Source organism: Wolffia australiana, chromosome 14 (assembly GCF_029677425.1).
Source record: "Wolffia australiana isolate 7733 chromosome 14, ASM2967742v1".
NCBI lineage: Eukaryota > Viridiplantae > Streptophyta > Magnoliopsida > Alismatales > Araceae > Wolffia > Wolffia australiana.
Genome location: NC_135848.1, coordinates 5781482 through 5799484, shown reverse-complemented (window position 1 = coordinate 5799484; position 18003 = coordinate 5781482). Strand labels below are relative to the sequence as shown.

At 42.4% G+C, this 18003-nt stretch overlaps 1 non-coding gene and 1 pseudogene across 2 annotated transcripts; one reads left to right on the top strand and one right to left on the bottom strand.

Annotated features, from left to right (window-relative positions):
• The first annotated feature begins 2225 nt into the window (after nt 1–2225).
• LOC144711995 (peroxidase P7-like) lies at nt 2226–8734 on the top strand (annotated as a pseudogene). Its single transcript, XR_013583706.1, has 3 exons — nt 2226–2561; nt 2856–3044; nt 3128–8734. The product of XR_013583706.1 is annotated as a peroxidase P7-like (transcript).
• Nucleotides 8735–11913: 3179 nt separating this feature from the next.
• LOC144712570 (small nucleolar RNA R71) lies at nt 11914–12020 on the bottom strand. The gene has a single exon (XR_013583835.1). It is a non-coding gene; the product is annotated as a small nucleolar RNA R71 (small nucleolar RNA).
• Nucleotides 12021–18003: the final 5983 nt, after the last annotated feature.

The window sequence follows — 18003 nt, the reverse complement described above, 5'->3', positions numbered from 1 at the left end:
CGCCCCGCACACGCTATGCGCGCGCCGCCCGTGCGGCCGTTGCGCGGCATCCCGCACAACCCCGTGCGCGGTGCCCGCGTCATGCCGCCCGGCCTGCGCATCCCGCACCCGCGCGCAGCGCTTCCCGCCCCCGCGCACAGCTCGGCGCTGGCGGGTAGCATTGGCGCCTGCACGTGGCGCTTGGCGTTGGCGCTTGGCGTTGGCGCTTGGCGTTGGCGCTTGGCGTTGGCGCTTGGCGTTGGCGCGTGGCGCTTGCGCGCGCGCGCCTGGGCCGGTTCAGCCTGCGCGCCCAGCACGCACGAGCCGTACCTGATCCGTCCCGCCTTGGGCGTGGACGGGCGCGTGCGCAATCTACCGTGAATCACCACCGGCAGTCGCAATGGCCTAATAGATCAGGTATTTGGATATCGCTATCCATAATGACTCAGTCCTGAGAAATGTCGTGAGCCAAATACAAGGGCAATCCTTCCCAATAAGCACGCAGGCCTCTGGGCAAGGAATGCCGAGTAATTAGGGGCCTAACAATATGCCATAATCATGTATATCGACGGTAACATCGCACTCATTCCTATATTTAGTTCCCACCATACAACGATGCGTCCCTTTATTCCGATATTTTAGAATATCGTTGACTGTGGAGGTGCATTTATGATGACGCTAAGAGATGCAAACTGCATTATTCGCCCTAATCTAATATTTCAGCCCATCAATTGGATCCACAATTGAAAACCTTTACTTTCTCTTTCCAACCAATTTTTTTTCTTGAAAATAGATGCAATGACACGATCGTTTCTCTTTCTCAGTATATTACACGAATATGTAATTATGTTTTTAGTTTCGCGTCGTAGACTTCCATGATGATAATAAATTATAATGAAGAGAAAGACCCACAGATGATTAAAAGTATTCTAAGAGTATGCGATATTTTTGCGGGATGGAGACGTGACCATAGGTCAGACTAGCCTTATTATTGAAAATCGTTCTGTTGCCCCGCATGGCGCGCAGAAATTTCAAGGAATTGAATACCGTTGACTCACCCATCCGTTCGCAAAGTAATCAAAGAGTAGTAGGCCATGGCGGCGGGTGATGTGAGCTCAAAGTCTCTAGTATCGTCTTCCCTAATATTTAGTTCCTGCATGAATTCCTCCGATACACGACATCGAGAGAGAGAGAGAGAGAGAGAGAGAGAGAGAGAGAGAGAGAGAGAGAGAGAGAGAGAGAGAGAGAGAGAGAGAGAGAGAGAGAGAGAGAGAGAGAGAGAGAGAGAGAGAGAGAGAGAGAGAGAGAGAGAGAGAGAGAGAGAGAGAAATACGAACTAAATATATGTTCTAAACATATGCCAGAGTCATGCATATCGACGGTTACATCACACTTATTCCGGAACTAAATACCCACCATACGACGATTCATCCCCTTATTCAGATATTTAGGAGTATCGTTGATTGTGGAGGTACATTTAGGATGACGTTGAGAGATGGAAACTGCGTTATTCGCCCCCATCTAATATCTTAGCCCATCAATTGAATCCGCAAAAGAAGACCTTGACTTTCTCTTTCCAACCAAGTTTTTTTTATTGAACATAGATGCAATGAGACGATCGTGTCTCTTTTTCAGCATATTCCACGAATATGTAATTATGACGTTAGTGTCGAACCATAACGACACAATTTGCATTTCGATATTAACCGGAGGGTAATTTTGGTTGACTTTTAGTGATAGGAACTATATTATATCATCGTTTTTTATCGCATCGAATTGTTTCACCGCAAGCAACCGTTGAATTTGGTTTTGTCTATCTCGACATAACTTTTTTGTGAAGATACGTCCCAAAAGAAGTAATTGGCGCTCTTTACGCCTATATCATAACCGTCCAGAGATATTGTTATTAGGTTTTAAAGTAGACAAACTTATCTGAATTTCTTGGAAAAAGTACCATCCTTGCCTAGCCGAGGTCCACATGGGCCAACATTTAGAGTTGTAAGCAAGTACTACATCCTGGTCGCACGCCTCCAACCCCATACAGTCTGTTCCGCATAGATACTTTAGCCTTCGTTTGGCCCACGTATTAGATATTTTGTTGTTATCATACGTGACTAGCGACTTTCCGCCATATGTCATACTTATCCATATTTAAACTAAACCAGTTTGTATTTTATACTCATCCACAGAGTATAGTTTTGCACGCAATTGGTCAAACTACTCTCGTTCTGAGAAAGAGCCTTGCTGTGGGTCAACATGGGCATCGTCCCATAGAGCGTGGTGGGGTGTATATAAAGAGCTACATACCCCCAGCTTCATCACCGCACTTCAACCCGTTAAAATACGCATAGCTCTAGAGCGGAAGAATGGCTTCCATACGCGGGGGGTCTGTCATCTTCTCCCTTCTGGTCATTTTCTTGTGCGCAAGCAAAACACACGCCCAGTTGAGACCACATTTCTATGCTCAAGGGTGCCCTAGACTCGAAAGAATTGTCGAGGGAATCATGTCAACGGCTGTGCAGAGCGATCCACAACTTCCCGCCGCACTTCTCCGTCTCTTTTTCCATGACTGCTTCGTCAACGTACGCATGAATTGGAACTTTTAAGATGGACACCGATAAGATAACATATATTTTTCTTTTTATTTTTGGTGCTGTTCTCCTTCCTCCTCTTTATCTTATTAATCTTCTTATTCTTATTCTTCTTCTTCTTCTTCATCTTTTTCTTCATTTTCTTCATCATCATCATCATCTTGTTCGTCATCCTCTTCTTCTTCTTCTTCTTCTTCTTCTTCTTCTTCTTCCTTATCTTCTTCTTCTTCTTCTTCTTCTTCTTCTTCTTTATTTATGACACAGTCTCTGTCTACAATACCGCAGAGTTGCGACGCATCTATCCTCCTAGCAGACACTCCGTCGTTCATCGGGGAACAGAGTGCACCCCCCAACAGAGCCATCCGCGGCATGGACGTCATCGAAACTATCAAGGCTGCCGTCGAGGCAGAGTGCAGCACTTCCGTCTCTTGCGCAGACATCCTGGCGCTTGCCACCCGCGACGGAGTCGTGCTGGTGAGTAAAACTAGATCAGTCAAACTTTTTATCATAGGCCACATCTACGTATCTATCTCACGCTGACCGTCGTGTTCTTGTAGAGCGGTGGCCCCAACTGGCTGGTGCTCTTATGACGCCGAGACGCGACTACCGCTAGCCAAGCCGCCGCCATCAGCAACCTCCCACCGGGATCCGCAAGCCTATCAGCCCTCATCACCAACTTTGCCAACCAGGGCCTTGACCTGCGCGACCTCGTTGCTCTATCTGGTGCACACACCTTGGGCGTTGCCCGCTGCGCCACCTTCCGCAACCGCATCTACAATGATCTCAACATTGACGCAGACTTCGCCGCCACTAGGAGGGCAACCTGCCCTCTGTCTGGCGGTGTTGGAGTCCCTTCCCCGCTTGATCTCAACACTCCGGCGGCCTTTGACAACTCGTACTACGTAAACCTACTCCAAGCGCGGCCTTCTGCATTCTGACCAGGAGTTGTTTAATAACGGTGCGGCTGACTCCATCGTCAGCAGCTACGCTGCCAACCAGGCAATTTTCTTCAGAGACTTCGTCGACTCCATGGTGAAGATGGGAAACATCGCCCCTCTAACCGGTTCTAGCGGAAATATTAGACAAATCTGCAGCAGGGTTAACTGATATTCTGGGCGCCATGATTTCATCAAACGACATCTCGAATTTCTTCTTGATGTTGAATAAAGCGAAGGACTTGTCTTCGTCGGAAATGACTGAAATCACCGACAAGAGAAGTCTAGAGGTTACATGTTTTATTTATGGTGCCCGTCTCTCGTCCTTGTATTATTGTATATTGTTATATAACGTTTACGAAGGATTGTCTTTCGGTACATTACATCAAAACCCACCAGTTTCTGCAGATAGAAAGGAAAGCACGAGGCACACTTGTTTCAAATGAAGGAGCAGAAAAGTCGGAACAAATAAAACCAATACTATAATGAATGCCATCTGATGGAGTTTGCTCAAGCTCGTCGGAGGATCACCGTCGTCGGCGGTTTCTCCGGCAACGCCGATTTGGGAATTTCTGTTCCCAGGTCGATATTACTTCTGTTTCAGGTTAATCGTAGCCGTCCGGTTCCGGGAGTTATAACGGCGAGGATGCTGCCACCTCGGATGCGACGCCAGCTGTCCCGGGAATTAGTTAGAGACACCTCTCTCCCTCCTTCTCCTATTGGACGCCCTATATAAAGGGCTATGTGTTCCACGGAATGCAGAGCGGAATTTCTTCATTCTTACGAGTTTCTGATTTCTTCTTCTTTTCTTGTTTCTTTGCCGTTTCTGTTAGCTTCTTGAGTTGGTTACATGCTTTCTGAAGCTAACAAGTGGTATCAGAGCAACTCGATTCCACGGGATCAAGACATGGCGAAGAAGACGAACGAGGCAAGCACTTCCAGCGAGCGCTGGGGAGAGATGGCGGCGCAGGCGCCGTCTCTCAAACTCTCCAAGACGAACTACCGCGTGTGGTCCATGTCCATGGAAGTATACCTCGACTCTCATGACTTGTGGCAGGCAATCGTCAGAGAGAATGTCTCGAAGAAGAAAGATCGCTTAGCGCTTTCTGCAATCATCAGCGCCGTTCCAGAAGATCTGCTGGTGATGCTGGACACAGTGGGATTGGGAGATCCTTCGACAGCGGAATCTCGGCGTGGACAGAGTGATTCAGTCCCGCATTCAAGGATTGAAGCGCACTTAGACATGCTCACTATGGCCAAGACAGACTCTGTCGTGGATTTTGCGATGAAATTCACGCACATCGTCTCCGATTTGCGAAATTTGGGAGAGGCGATGGAGAAGAAAGATGTGGTGCGGCGATTTCTACGGGTGACGCCTTCAAAATTCGATGCTCTCACGCTTCCTCTGGAGCAGTATGGCGACTTGGACAAGGTGAGTCTTGATGAGGTCATCGGCTCGCTCACCATTCACGAGCTGCGGCTCAAAGAACGGGAATCTCGCGAAGAGGAGCAGGCCTCACTGGCCAAGCCTATGAGCAAAGCCAAGATCTCGTCTGAGGAGGAGTCCTCGTCGCGCAGAAGAGGTCATCATCGTGGCCGAGGACATGACCGAGGATGCAATCAGCCTCCTCAAGATGACAAAGAGAAGAAGTCATTTGATAAATCGGCAATCGAGTGTTACAATTGCCAGAAATATGGACATTTCGCCTACGAATGTCTAAGTACGAAGAAAGAAAGAGAAGATCGGGCCTATGTGGCTGAGTCCACTCTGGCAGTAGCGGCGGCGGCGGCGACCTCCTCTGCTCCGACAGTGGCGACTTCCTCTCTCCTCATGGCCGTAGTCGAAGAGGCAAGTGATTTGCTCCTTCATGGATCTGAGAGTGCGCTCTCTGATCCAGCTCTCTCGTATCTGGATACGGGAGCAACGAATCATATGTCAGGGGGCCGAAATTTCTTCTGCGATCTGGACAAATCAGCATCAGGATTTGTCAAATTCGGGGATAATTCAAAGATCCGAATTGAAGGACGCGGCGACATTGAGATCAATCAGAAGAATGGGGGCATTCTCCGGCTCCCTAATGTGCTATTTGTACCTGATTTGGCGGCAAAATATCCTCAGTCTCGGTCGACTCGATGAACAAGGCTGCAGTATGACCATGGGTGGAGGTAAGCTGACTATCTTTGACTGTTATGGACGATTATTTGCTGAAGTGCAGAGATCCGAGGGGCGGCTCTATCTGCTAAAGCTCAAAGTAGTGGATCAATGTATGGTCACTACTGAAGACGATTCCAAGAATTGGCTGTGGCACACTCGTTTTAGCCATATTAGTTTTCACACGTTGAAGGAGATGTCCAGTAAGCAGCTTGTAGAAGGACTTCCATGGATCAATGTGCCAAGTCAACTCTGCCAAAGTTGTGTTGCCGGAAAGCAACACAGGGTGTCTTTCCCTCAGGCATCCTCATTCTGCACATCTGAGCCTTTAGAGCTCATCTATGCTGACATTTGTGGTCCAATCTCACCACCCACCTTAGGGGGAAGCAGGTATTTCCTCCTAATTATTGATGATTTTTCGAGGCTAACGTGGGTGGCGATGTTGAAGGAAAAGTCTGGTGCATTTGAAGCCTTCAAACAGTTCAAGACTCTGGCAGAGACAGAGAAAGGATTGAAGATTAAAACCTTCAGGTCTGATAGAGGTGGAGAGTTCACATCCGAGGAATTCTCGAGTTTTTGCCTCTCACATGGCATTAAGAGGCAATTGATCGCGCCTTACTCACCTCAACAGAACGGGGTAGTGGAGCGGAAGAACAGGACTGTGATGTCCATGGTCTGAGCCATGTTGAAGGCAAAAGACCTCCCTAGAGAGCTATGGGGAGAGGCAGTAAGTACTGCTATTTGTATACTTAATCGGTCTTTCACTAAAAGCTTGCAGGGTCAAACCCCATACGAGAAGTGGACTGGAAGAAAGCCAGCTGTTGATCATATGAGGACTCTTGGGTCAATTGTCCACGTGAAGCACACTAGAAGACATTTGAGTAAGCTGGAAGACCGAAGTCAACCCATGATTTTCATTGGTTATGAGCTTGGATCGAAGGCCTATCGATGTTTTGACCCAGTCAACTCCATGGTCACTATCAGTCGAGATGTGATCTTCGAAGAAGAAGAGAAGTGGACTTGGTCAAAGCAAGGTGAAAGCTCAAATTCCTTTACTCTCTTACTTGATTTTTTGCATGAGCAGAGTGTGGAAGTTGAGTTTGAATGTGCTGATGAAGAAGTGGAGGTCTCTACTCCACATGAGGTGAATTCAGTTCCTCAGAGTGATTCTGAAGAAAGTCAACGCCCGAAATACAGGTCAATTGCTGACTTGTACTAAGAGACTAGACCTATCATCCCGGATGATCAGGTATGCATGCTAGCTGGTGAAGAACCTCTCTCCTATGCAGAAGCTGCACAAGATGAAGTATGGAGACGGGCCATGAGAGATGAAATTCTGGCCATTGACCGAAGTCACACATGGGAGTTGCAGACTCCACCGGCAAATTTCAAGCCAATTGGTCTAAAGTGGATCTTCAAATTGAAGAAGAATCCACAAGGGGAAGTAATAAGACACAAAGCCTGACTCTGGTCAAAGGCTACTCACAAAGAAAAGGGGTTGACTATGAAGAAGTGTTTGCTCCTGTGGTCCGATTTGAGTCAATTAGAGCCCTAATTGCCTTAGCAGCTCTAAAGAGGTGGATGATTCATCATCTTGATGTCAAATCGGTGTTTCTCAATGGTGAAATTGAAGAAACAATCTATGTGACACAACCTGAGGGATTCACTGTGGATGGCAAGAAGACCATGTTTTTCGACTGAAAACGGCCCTATATGGCTTGAAGCAAGCGCTGAGAGCCTGGTACTTCAAGCTTCATCAGAGCCTACTCTCACTTGGCTTTGTGAAGAGTCAGTATGAGCAAGCTCTATATCTCAATAAATCAGGTTGCGAGGTCCTAATTGTGGGTGTGTATGTTGACGATTTAATTGTCAGAGGGTCAAGCTCAGGTGGCATAGATATGTTCAAGGCAAAAATGAAGCTCAAGTTTGAAATGAGTGATCTAGGATCACTGAGCTCCTATCTGGGACTCGAAGTAAAGCAAAGGGATAGTTTTATTTTTCTATCTCGAAGTAAAGTAAAGCCAAGATGGGAGATTGCAATGCTGTTTCCACTCCACTTGAAGCTCGGGCAAAACTCACCTGCAATGAAGGAAGAACAAGGGTGAATTCCACAGAGTTTAGGAGTCTAATCGGGAGTCTGAGATATTTGACACACACAAGACCCGATTTACTCTACTCAGTGGGAATCTTAAGCAGATTCATGGAGAATCCTGCTCAAGAACATTTCAGTGGAGTCAAGAGGGTGCTGAGATATGTAAAAGGCACAGTTGACTTCGGGCTATTCTACAAGAAGGGAGATTCGAACTCTGAACTAATGGGGTTCAATGACAGCGATTTTGCCGGAGACATTAGTGATCGGAAAAGCACCTCTGGTGGAATGGCAGTCAGCTGGTTATCACAGAAGCAACATATTGTTGCCTTATCCTCATGTGAAGCTGAGTACATCGCAGCTACCGAAGCCTCTTGTCAGGCCGTGTGGATGAATCGTCTGATCAGTGAGATGAAGGGCGAGGAGCAAAAGACTGTGAGATTAATGGTGGACAATCAATCGGCCATTACTTTGAGCAAGAACCCAGTCCACCACAACCGAACCAAGCACACTGATACGAGGTATCATTTTATTCGACAGTGTGTTGAAAATAAGAAGATCGAGATATGCTATGTTCGGACGGAGGATCAACTGGCGGATGTATTTACTAAAGCTCTTGGAAAGTTGAAATTTCAAGAGATGCGAGGCCGTATTGGAGTACGATGTCTTCGCACGGAGGAGCTAGAGCAAGGAGGAGATTGATGGAGTTTGCTCAAGCTCGTCGGAGGATCACCGTCGTCAACGGTTTCTCCGGCAACGCCGATTTGGGAATTTCTGTTCCCAGGTCAAAATTACTTCTGTTTCAGGTTAATCGTGGTCGTCCGTTTTCGGGAGTTATAACGGCGAGGATGCTGCCGCCTCGGCTGCGACGCCAGCTGTCACGGGAATTAGTTAGAGACACCTCTCTCCCTCCTTATCCTATTGGACGCCCTATATAAAGGGCTATGTGTTCCACGGAATGCAGAGCGTAATTTTTTCATTCTTACGAGTTTCTGATTTCTTCTTCTCTTCTTGTTTCTTTCCCGTTTCTGGTAGCTTCTTGAGTTGGTTACAGGCTTTCTGAAGCTAACACCATCTACAAGCAAAGGGCTGAGAAACTAATCTTGCGGTGGGGGTAAGAGTATGCAAGCCTCTATCGTGAAGACAAATTGTTGGCCGTTGTTTTTTGAAGAGAACTCTGTCGTCATCGAAGGTTTTGGAAAAACCCGATGTCTAAGTTGGCCTGCCAAACAAATAAACAAAAAGATCGATAACAAGAAGAATAAGACTAACGTCAGCGGGAACGCAAGTAAGTTAAAAATGGACAAGAAGAAGAAGAGCAAGTGTGTATCAGGAGGTGACACCAAGTGTGTATCTTCTTTTTAGTTGGTCCCTTTGGCAATCTTGTTCTCTTTTGTTCTTTTGTACTTTTATTGTGGATGTCTATTGTATATTGATCGTCCCATTCAAGAAGGTTGTTTTCCTCCAATCAGTCTGTGTGTTTTGTTTACTATTATCCCTATACTCTGGGTGGATTCTTGAACTTGATTGGATACGCATTTTAGGCTCCATTAAGTGAACATCATTAACATGTATAACCTCAAATCGCTCACAGAAAAACCATCATTCTGTACGAGGTTATCTCCTCAACCTGGAGGGTCTTCCTGTGAAATATGTAGTTGCCATGGGGGAGAATGAATTTTTTTAACAAATTAAATAATTAAAGATAAGGTGTGTATAAGGGAGGATATCCCTGAGGCTAGGGATGTTGAGGTCATGAACCTCTCATAGATTTCTGGCTGACAGTGTCTTGTGACACATTTTAAAGAATGAAAGCTAGTTGATCCAACACATGGTTCTAATTGTGAACTTAGTGTACCACATTTTGAGTAGTCAGATCCATTCTATAACTTTCCAGCTCCATTTTTGGATAATATTATGCGATAAATTGAATAGTCTAGATGCACCTCTTTATTACTGGTCCAAACGATAGATGGGTGAGTTCATCCTTTTCTTTATGTGACCAAACGTTATAGTGAATAATTTTTTGACATAAAATATAACTGTAATAGCTTATATTTTCAGAAAAATTGCATTTGATTTTTCCTTAGAATTAAAGAACAAAGAACTATGCTGGCATAATAGAAGGGTCTCCAGCCTTGTGGACATAAAACACAGGGAAAATAAACCAAACAATTACACATAACAATTTCTGCGAGCTTGAAAAGTACTCTATTCATATAGTTCCTAGCGTGGAATAAAATATATATGATCAGGGCCGACCAAGCATTTGAATTGTGTCTTAAATAATCAAAATATTGAATGGTAGAAGGCACGTACAAAAAATGTCTAACTAATGTTAGTGATGTGCAAATCATCTGATCAGTTTGAATGTAGTACAGTGTGTGGTGAACTTTGAATTTCAAACTACACATCACATACTGATAAGGGAGTCAGCTACTCGGTTCCTAGTCAGCCGGCAGATCTGCCACAAAGGACCGGTAAGATATTTAAGAAAGACTAGCTAGAAAGAATAGAACACGAACCCCTATACTCGTTATGAGAACTAGAGACTATGATTTGATATAACCTGAAAGACAGTTATGATTATATATCGATAGGAAAGAAATTTGTAACTAGGATTGGAACTTAACGTAGCCATTATAAATTTACATAATCAGTATTATTAAGTTATGGAGACTATCTCCTTCGCACCTCTCCTGCTAGCGCCCTGGATCCTCTCTCTCTCTCTCTATGTATCTCACTGTTACAGATACAACTCTCTTTCACCTTATATATTTTACAGTTTTGTGCAGTGTGGGGTGTGAATTTCTGTGCCAATTTGCATTGTGCGTCACACAGAGCTTAAATACGGTCAATTTTTTGCACAATTGGTGCAGAGCATTGCAGCTCGCTGCACTCCAATCTCTAGCCAAAGAGCTAGTAACTAGGCATTGAGATGAGCAAAAAAGCTTGGACTAACTTTGTCTTGCACCCCATCCACTCTTTCTTGGATAAAACATTTTGCCTTAAACTGGTGAACCTCTTTCATAATTTCTGTTAATACAAAAAAATAGCTAAAAATGTTAATTAAGCTTTATATAGTACAATATCACAATTTATTTTACAATTTGAACACATTCTGTTTTCTATGTATGGGTAGTATAGATTTATCCATGGAGTCATTTTCTATGCCAAGAATATCCTTTTAGGAGGATACAATGGTTATGAAATAGATACATAAAAAAATTTTAGAAGTTAGCATCTTCCTTTGTGTTACAAAGGTAGTATAGTTCAAACACATTCAACTCATGAGGGCATGGCCCCCCCCCTTTAAGCAGATCCTTTAGGCTCTATTTTGGAAAGCTTAACTAGACTGTAGCATCAAATTATCTCGTGTTAGACTATTACAAACCTATCACCATAAACCAATTTATTGTAATTGCTCAGTCACCATGGTATCTTACTATTCAGATATGTCCAACACAAAGCAATTTCATATTTCAATCTCAGGTGAGACACGTAGAAATTTCCAGTTCTAACCATGTTTGCTTGACTATTTAGTTTTTGAACATAAAAGACTCTGGTGTCCATGGAGCTCATCTTATGATGGTCATTTGGTGGGGCCTCCCTGAGTTGCTTTGGGGTTATTTGGCACGTTGGGATTTAGGCTGTTGATGGCCTTTAAATCTCTTTGCATGGCATTGTAAGATATAATCCATTCCACATTAAAGATTAAATAAAAAAAAGCTTTTGATATCTTGTGGGGGACTTGTTACACACTTGACTTTCTCCATGGGTGAGTGTTCTAAGGCTATTCACATTTTGACCTCTAGAAGTATTTGCATGACAAAGGGGCTCTTGGGTCTCCTCTTGTTAGTCTCCAACTATTCTTGAATATCGATAAAAAGGACATAGGAAAATTTGATACATCCAGTCATGAAGGGATCTTGATGTGCGATTCAGAGACATCAAGAGCCTATCGAGTGTATAATAAGGCTTCAGAAAATTTGAAGAATGTATCCATGTGTAATGTATTGAATTTTAAAAGGCTGAAGAGGATGAAGTGATTGATGGTCTCGAAGATGATGAGAGGCTAGTTATTGGTTTTCTACTTTAGAAGTTACCGATTGGACTAAACTTTTCAATGATTTTATAACTAAATTCTACCCTCATGGTAAAACCAACATGATGAGGAAATCGATCATGAGTTTTTCTCACAATGCTAACGAGCAACTCCATGAATCATGGAATAGATTTCAAGGATTATTAAGGAAGTGTCCCCATCATGGCTTTTCCCGATGGCAATTATTCCATTAATTTTATGAGGGAATGGATTACCAAAACAAACAGATCATAGATGCTTCTTGTGGAGGCTCCATAGGTAGCAAAAGCGAAGACCAAGCTTTTCATATCTTAGAGGAACTAATCCAAAATTCATTCAACTACACCACTTCATCTACATATGATAGAGCCAATGTTACCTTTAAGAAAGAGGGAGTATATGAATTGGTAAGACATGCCGACAAGGAGTTAAGGAATGAAGTTAGTGAAATTAGTAAAAAGTTCGAAAAATTTTTGGCTGCCCAAAAACCTAATACCCCTCCAAAAGCATCAATTTGCTCCTTTTGTGCAAGTCAAGACCACATTGAGACTGAATGTGTAGCTTTTCCCAATATGCAAAGGGAGGTGAGTGCAGTCTCCCAACCCAAATTATATGATCAGGGTTCGAAAAAACCAAATCAAGGATGGAAGAACTATCCCAGTCAATCTTCCTCATTTCCAAAACCTAGTTCCAATTTTCAAAATTCCGCAAAAACCGTATGCACCACAAAATACCCAATCATTTCCGAACCCTGTCCCACAAAATCCTCCAATATTTCAAAATACTGCTCCAAGCATCACACACACCCATTTGGATCCTACAATCCAAGCTCTAAAAGAACAATTAGCTAGCCAACAACAGACTCTAGCACAAATGATGTCTCAAATAGAAGTCCAAAACCAAATCATACAAACTCAAGGACAAATGTTCCAAAATCAATTTTCACAATTGTGCAAAGGCTTATCGCAGGGCCAAAATGCAGACCCAAACCCCAGGGGCCAACTCCCGAGTCAACCCATACCGAATCCAAAGCACCATCCCCCCGGATTCGCTTCTCCTCTTATTGCATCCGTGTCACATAATCAGACAAGCTCTAGTCAAGGAACCCAATTGGAAGAATTGAAAGGAGTAACCAGACTTTGGAATGGAAAGATTATAGATAAGCCTGAATTAGAGCCCATAGAATTCGTAATATCTGAGGAAGGAAATGATGACGATGTAGACGAATCCTCGAAAACACAAAAGGCTGATTACAACCCATCGATACCATTTCCTTCAGCACTCCTTCCAAAAACAAAAAAAAAAAAGAAAAATGTCAAGGATGAAGAGCTAACAAAACTATTCCAGCAGGTTCATATTAATATTCCCTTACTGGATGCCATCAAACATGTTCCCTCTTATGCCAAGTTCCTTAAATCCTTGTGTACTCCTCAAAGGGAAACTAAGACCATCAACTTATCGATAGAAGTTAGTGCCTTTATTTTAAATGAAATGCCTAAAAAGAGGAAAGATCCGGGAAGTCCTCTAGTTTCATGTAGTATCAAGGGATGATATTTAGCATTATTAGATCTCGGAGCAAGTGTTAATATCTTACCAACTTATCTCTTTGAAAAATTCAAATTGGGGGAACTATGCCCAACGCCTATTGTACTAGCGCTTGGAGATCGCTCACTAAGGTATCCAAAAGGGCTAGTTGAGGACGTCATTATAAATATTGAAGGATGCTATTTTACAGCAGATTTTTTGATATATGACTCCTCCAAAAGACTTGAAAGAAGCAACGATTATATTAGGTAGGCCATTCCTAGCTACTGCCCAAGCTAATATCAATTGCAAAACAGGGATTGTAGATATGTTCTGTGGAGATGAGCAAATTTCTTTAAGTGTGTTTAGGGCTGCAAAATATGCCGCTGAGGAAGAGGAAGAATATGATCAAATTCAAACTATAGTTGAAGAAGTGAATGGGATAAACCAGTTATTTGAACCTACATTCAATGGTCTGCAGGAGATATCTGTGATCAGCTCAGAACATGATGATCCCAACCTTAATGGCATCCTAATTTAGAGCTTAAGCTCTTGCCAGAAAACCTGAAATATGCATATTTGGGGAAAGATGAAACCATGCCTGTCATAAATGCATCTGATCTGGATCATGATCAAGAAAGGCAACTTCTTGGAGTCTTAAAAGAATTTAAAGACGCATTAGGATGGATTACGTCAGACTTAAAAGGCATTGATCCAGAGATATGCATGCACAATATCTATTTAGAAGAGAATACCAAACCCACCAGAGAAATGCAAAGACGACTGAACCCAAGTATGAAAGAAGTGGTGAAAAATGAAATAATAAAGTGGTTGGATGCAGGGTTCATATATGCCATCTCTAACAGTGAATGGGTAAGTCCCGTTCAAGTGGTCCCAAAAAAGGGGGGATCCACTATGGTTGTTAATGAGACAGGAGAGAAAGTACAAACAAGGTTGCCCACTAAATGGCGCATTTGCATAGACTATCGTAAATTGATTTCCGTTACAAAAAAAGAGTATTTTCCTCTTCCTTTCATCGACCAAATTGTTGAAAAACTCACTGGGAATAGTTATTATTGTTTATTAGATGGCTATTCTGGGTACAATCAAATTGTCACTTGCCCTTTTGGAACATTTGCATACACAAGGATGCCCTTTGGACTCTGCAATGCCCCAACCACTTTTCAACAATGTATGATATCTATATTTTCAGAAATGGTAGGAGACTTTTTAGAAGTCTTTATAGATGATTTTTCTATCTTTGCATCATCATTCGATCTATGCTTGGAGAACCTAAAGAGAGTTCTGTCAAGATGTGTAGAAAAAATTTGGTGTTAAGTTGGGAGAAAAGCAATTTCATGGTTAGAAAGGGAATAGTGTTAGGACACATGGTGAGTGATAAGGGAATCGAGGTTGATCAATCTAAGACAGATGTAATTGCAAAATTACTTACTCCTGAAAACCTTAAATCCCTCAGATATTTTTTAGGTCATGCCGGTTTTTACCGTAGATTGATAAAAGATTTTTCTAAAATTGCAAGACCATTAAGCTCGCTTCTAGTTAAAGATGCCCCTTTTATATTCTCAGAGGATTGCCTAATAGCTTTTAATACACTCAAGAAAGTATTAACATAAGCTCCCATTCTACGATCACCAGAATGGGGCAAACCCTTTGAAATTATGTGTGACGCATCAAATATAGCTATGGGGCCGTTTTAGGTAAGAATATAGATGGAAAAGCAGTTGTATTATATTACGCTAGTAGAACTCTAGATGAAGCAAGAACTATACTGCCACAGAAAAAGAGCTCCTAGCAATTGTATTCGCTTTAGAAAAGTTTAGATCATACCTCCTTGGCTCTAAAGTCATAATTTACACTGACCACTCAGCCCTGAAGCATCTCCTAGGCAAGAAGGAATCAAAACCCCGATTGATTAGGTGGATCTTACTACTACAAGAATTTGACTTAGAGATTAAAGATAAAAGGGGTTTGAAAATGTCGTTGCAGACCATTTATCAAGAATTAATGGAGCCCACCATTTTCTGAACGATGGATTTCCAGATGAACATTTATTGACCATCTCCAAAATTAACCCCTGGTATGCACATATTGTCAATTACTTGGTTTCTGAAAAAATTCCTTCATGGTGGTCGACTCATGATAAAAATGTTTTCTTTGCCAAATTGAAATATTTCTTTTGGAATGAACCTTATTTGTTTTATATGGGATCCGATAATATTTTGAGGAGATGTGTGGCAGAAGAGGAACAGTTTGACATCCTCAAAATGTGTCATTCTTCAACGAGCGGAGGACACTTCTCACGACGTAAAACAGCAGCAAAGGTACTACAATCTGGTTTTTATTGGCCTTCACAGTTTATTGGCCTTCACAATCTGGATGCCCATAAATATTCAAAAGGCTGTTTAGAGTGTCAATCCTCCATGAATATATCAGCCAAGGATATGATGCCACTGAATCCAATTATTGTAGTAGAAATATTTGATGTTTGGGGTGTCGACTTTATGGGCCCATTCCCATCATCTTATGGGTATGAATATATCCTGTTAGCTGTAGATTATGTTTTGAAATGGATCGAAGCCATAGCCACAAAAACTTGTGATCATAACGTGGTACTAAAATTCTTAAAAAGTCATATATTTGCTATGTTCGGATGCCCTCGAACTATTATTAGTGACAATGGCACACACTTCATTAATGCCCAATTCAAAGCCCTCTTAAAGAAAAATGGTGTCCATCATAAAGTGTCCACACCTTACCACCCTCAAACCAATGGTCAAGTAGAGGTATCAAATCGTGAAATTAAGAGGATCCTTCAGAAGATTGTAAGGCCTGATAGGAAGGATTGGTCGTTGAAACTATAAGATGCACTTTGGGCCTATAGGACAGCATATAAAGCACCTCTAGGAATGTCTCCTTTAGGCTGATTTTTGGTAAAGCATGTCATCTACCCGTAGAAATTGAGCATAAGGCTTACTGGGCCATACGAGAACTGAACATGAACATTGATGAGGCGGGTAAACATAGAATCCTTTAGCTTAGTGAGCTTGACAAGTTAAGGAACGAATCATACATGAGCTCCCGCATTTACAAAGAAAAGATGAAACTTTATCATGACAAACACATTAGACAAAAGAATTTTGTTAAAGATAAAAAAGTCTGGTTATTTAATTCCAGATCAAAACTCTTTCCTGGGAATTTGAAATCACAATGGGATGACCCCTATACCGTGATTCATGTTACCGATCATGGCACAGTAAAGATCATAGACCCTAAGAATGGAAACACTTTTGTTGTAAATGGACAGAGATTAAAACCTTACTTGGAGCATGAAAGTGTCCCATCATAGGAAACCCTTATGTTAACAGATAATGAATATTGGACAGTCTAGCTATGGACTCTAAATAAAGCGCTGCTTGGGAGGCAACCCAAGAAAATGTTGGTCATCTTTCTTTTTGTTTTGGTTCTCTTTGTTTGTTCTTTTCTTGGTTTCTCTCTTTGTCTCAGACAAGTTCCACCAATAAAGAGCAACGTGGAGCTCAAATGCACAGGAAGCACACAACCGGAGGATCTCATCATATCTGCTCGACTACCTTCATATCATCAAGTGACATCCTTCCAGATTTATTTATTTTTCATGACATTGAGGACAATGACAAATAATCTGGGGGGAAGTAGATGCCATACACATGTAGTTGAGCATTTTCCAATTTTAATTGCATGAAATTAAACTGATTTAACACTACAAACCCATCTAAGTAGAACTTTATCCTATCCCTCTTCTCTAATGAGCCCACCTTGGTGCGGATGATCGTGATATCCTTTTGTGGAGAAATGGCACTGTTAGATTCACATGTGTCCTCTTAGAATTGGATTCAACGCGTCCATTAACCTCAAGTATATGTGTCCATTGATAGGGAGGCCTGAGATTTCCGAGGTCCTTAGGTGCTAAAGACCCTCACTTCTTAAAGAAGCCCAGAGGTATATCATCTTGTAAGTCCATGGTAGCTGAAAAAGTATGAAGCTCCTTTAAAAAAAAAAAAAGGAAGGAGCAAGGATAAAAGAGCGGGGTAGAAATTTCATGAAATTCAAGATTGGAATTTAAAAATTCCAGTCCTTCAAAGTACATAGTTCAATGCTCAAAAAGTCAAAGCCCAAAGTTTGAAGCTCAAAGTTCACAACTCAAAGTCTGAAGCTCCAATTTCAATGTTTCAACCCCCACGCTTCAACGGCAAGAATCTGCCAAATTGGTCAAGTATGTAATTCTCAGCATTGTATATCAAAGTCTCAAAGCATGAAAAAGGTATGCCTACCACAATCCTTATAGCCATGACCAAGGCCTAGAGTACCTTCAGGCGGAGAAAGAGGGGGAACGAGGGGGATGAGATCCAAAGGGGCATAAGGAGTCTCAACTTAAAACCCTTTCAAGGACACATGAGGAGTGGATAGCGTTTGCACCACATTGTGGTTATTACTTGGTGCTTTGGAAGGACATGGATCAGTGTTGTGTCTCCCCACATTTAAGGTGTACCTTGTTATGGTGAAGGATGGAAACGATACACTTTCTACCTAGATGGGATTAATGTAATCATCTATTTAATCATTGCAAGGGACTAGCAACACTTAAGTTG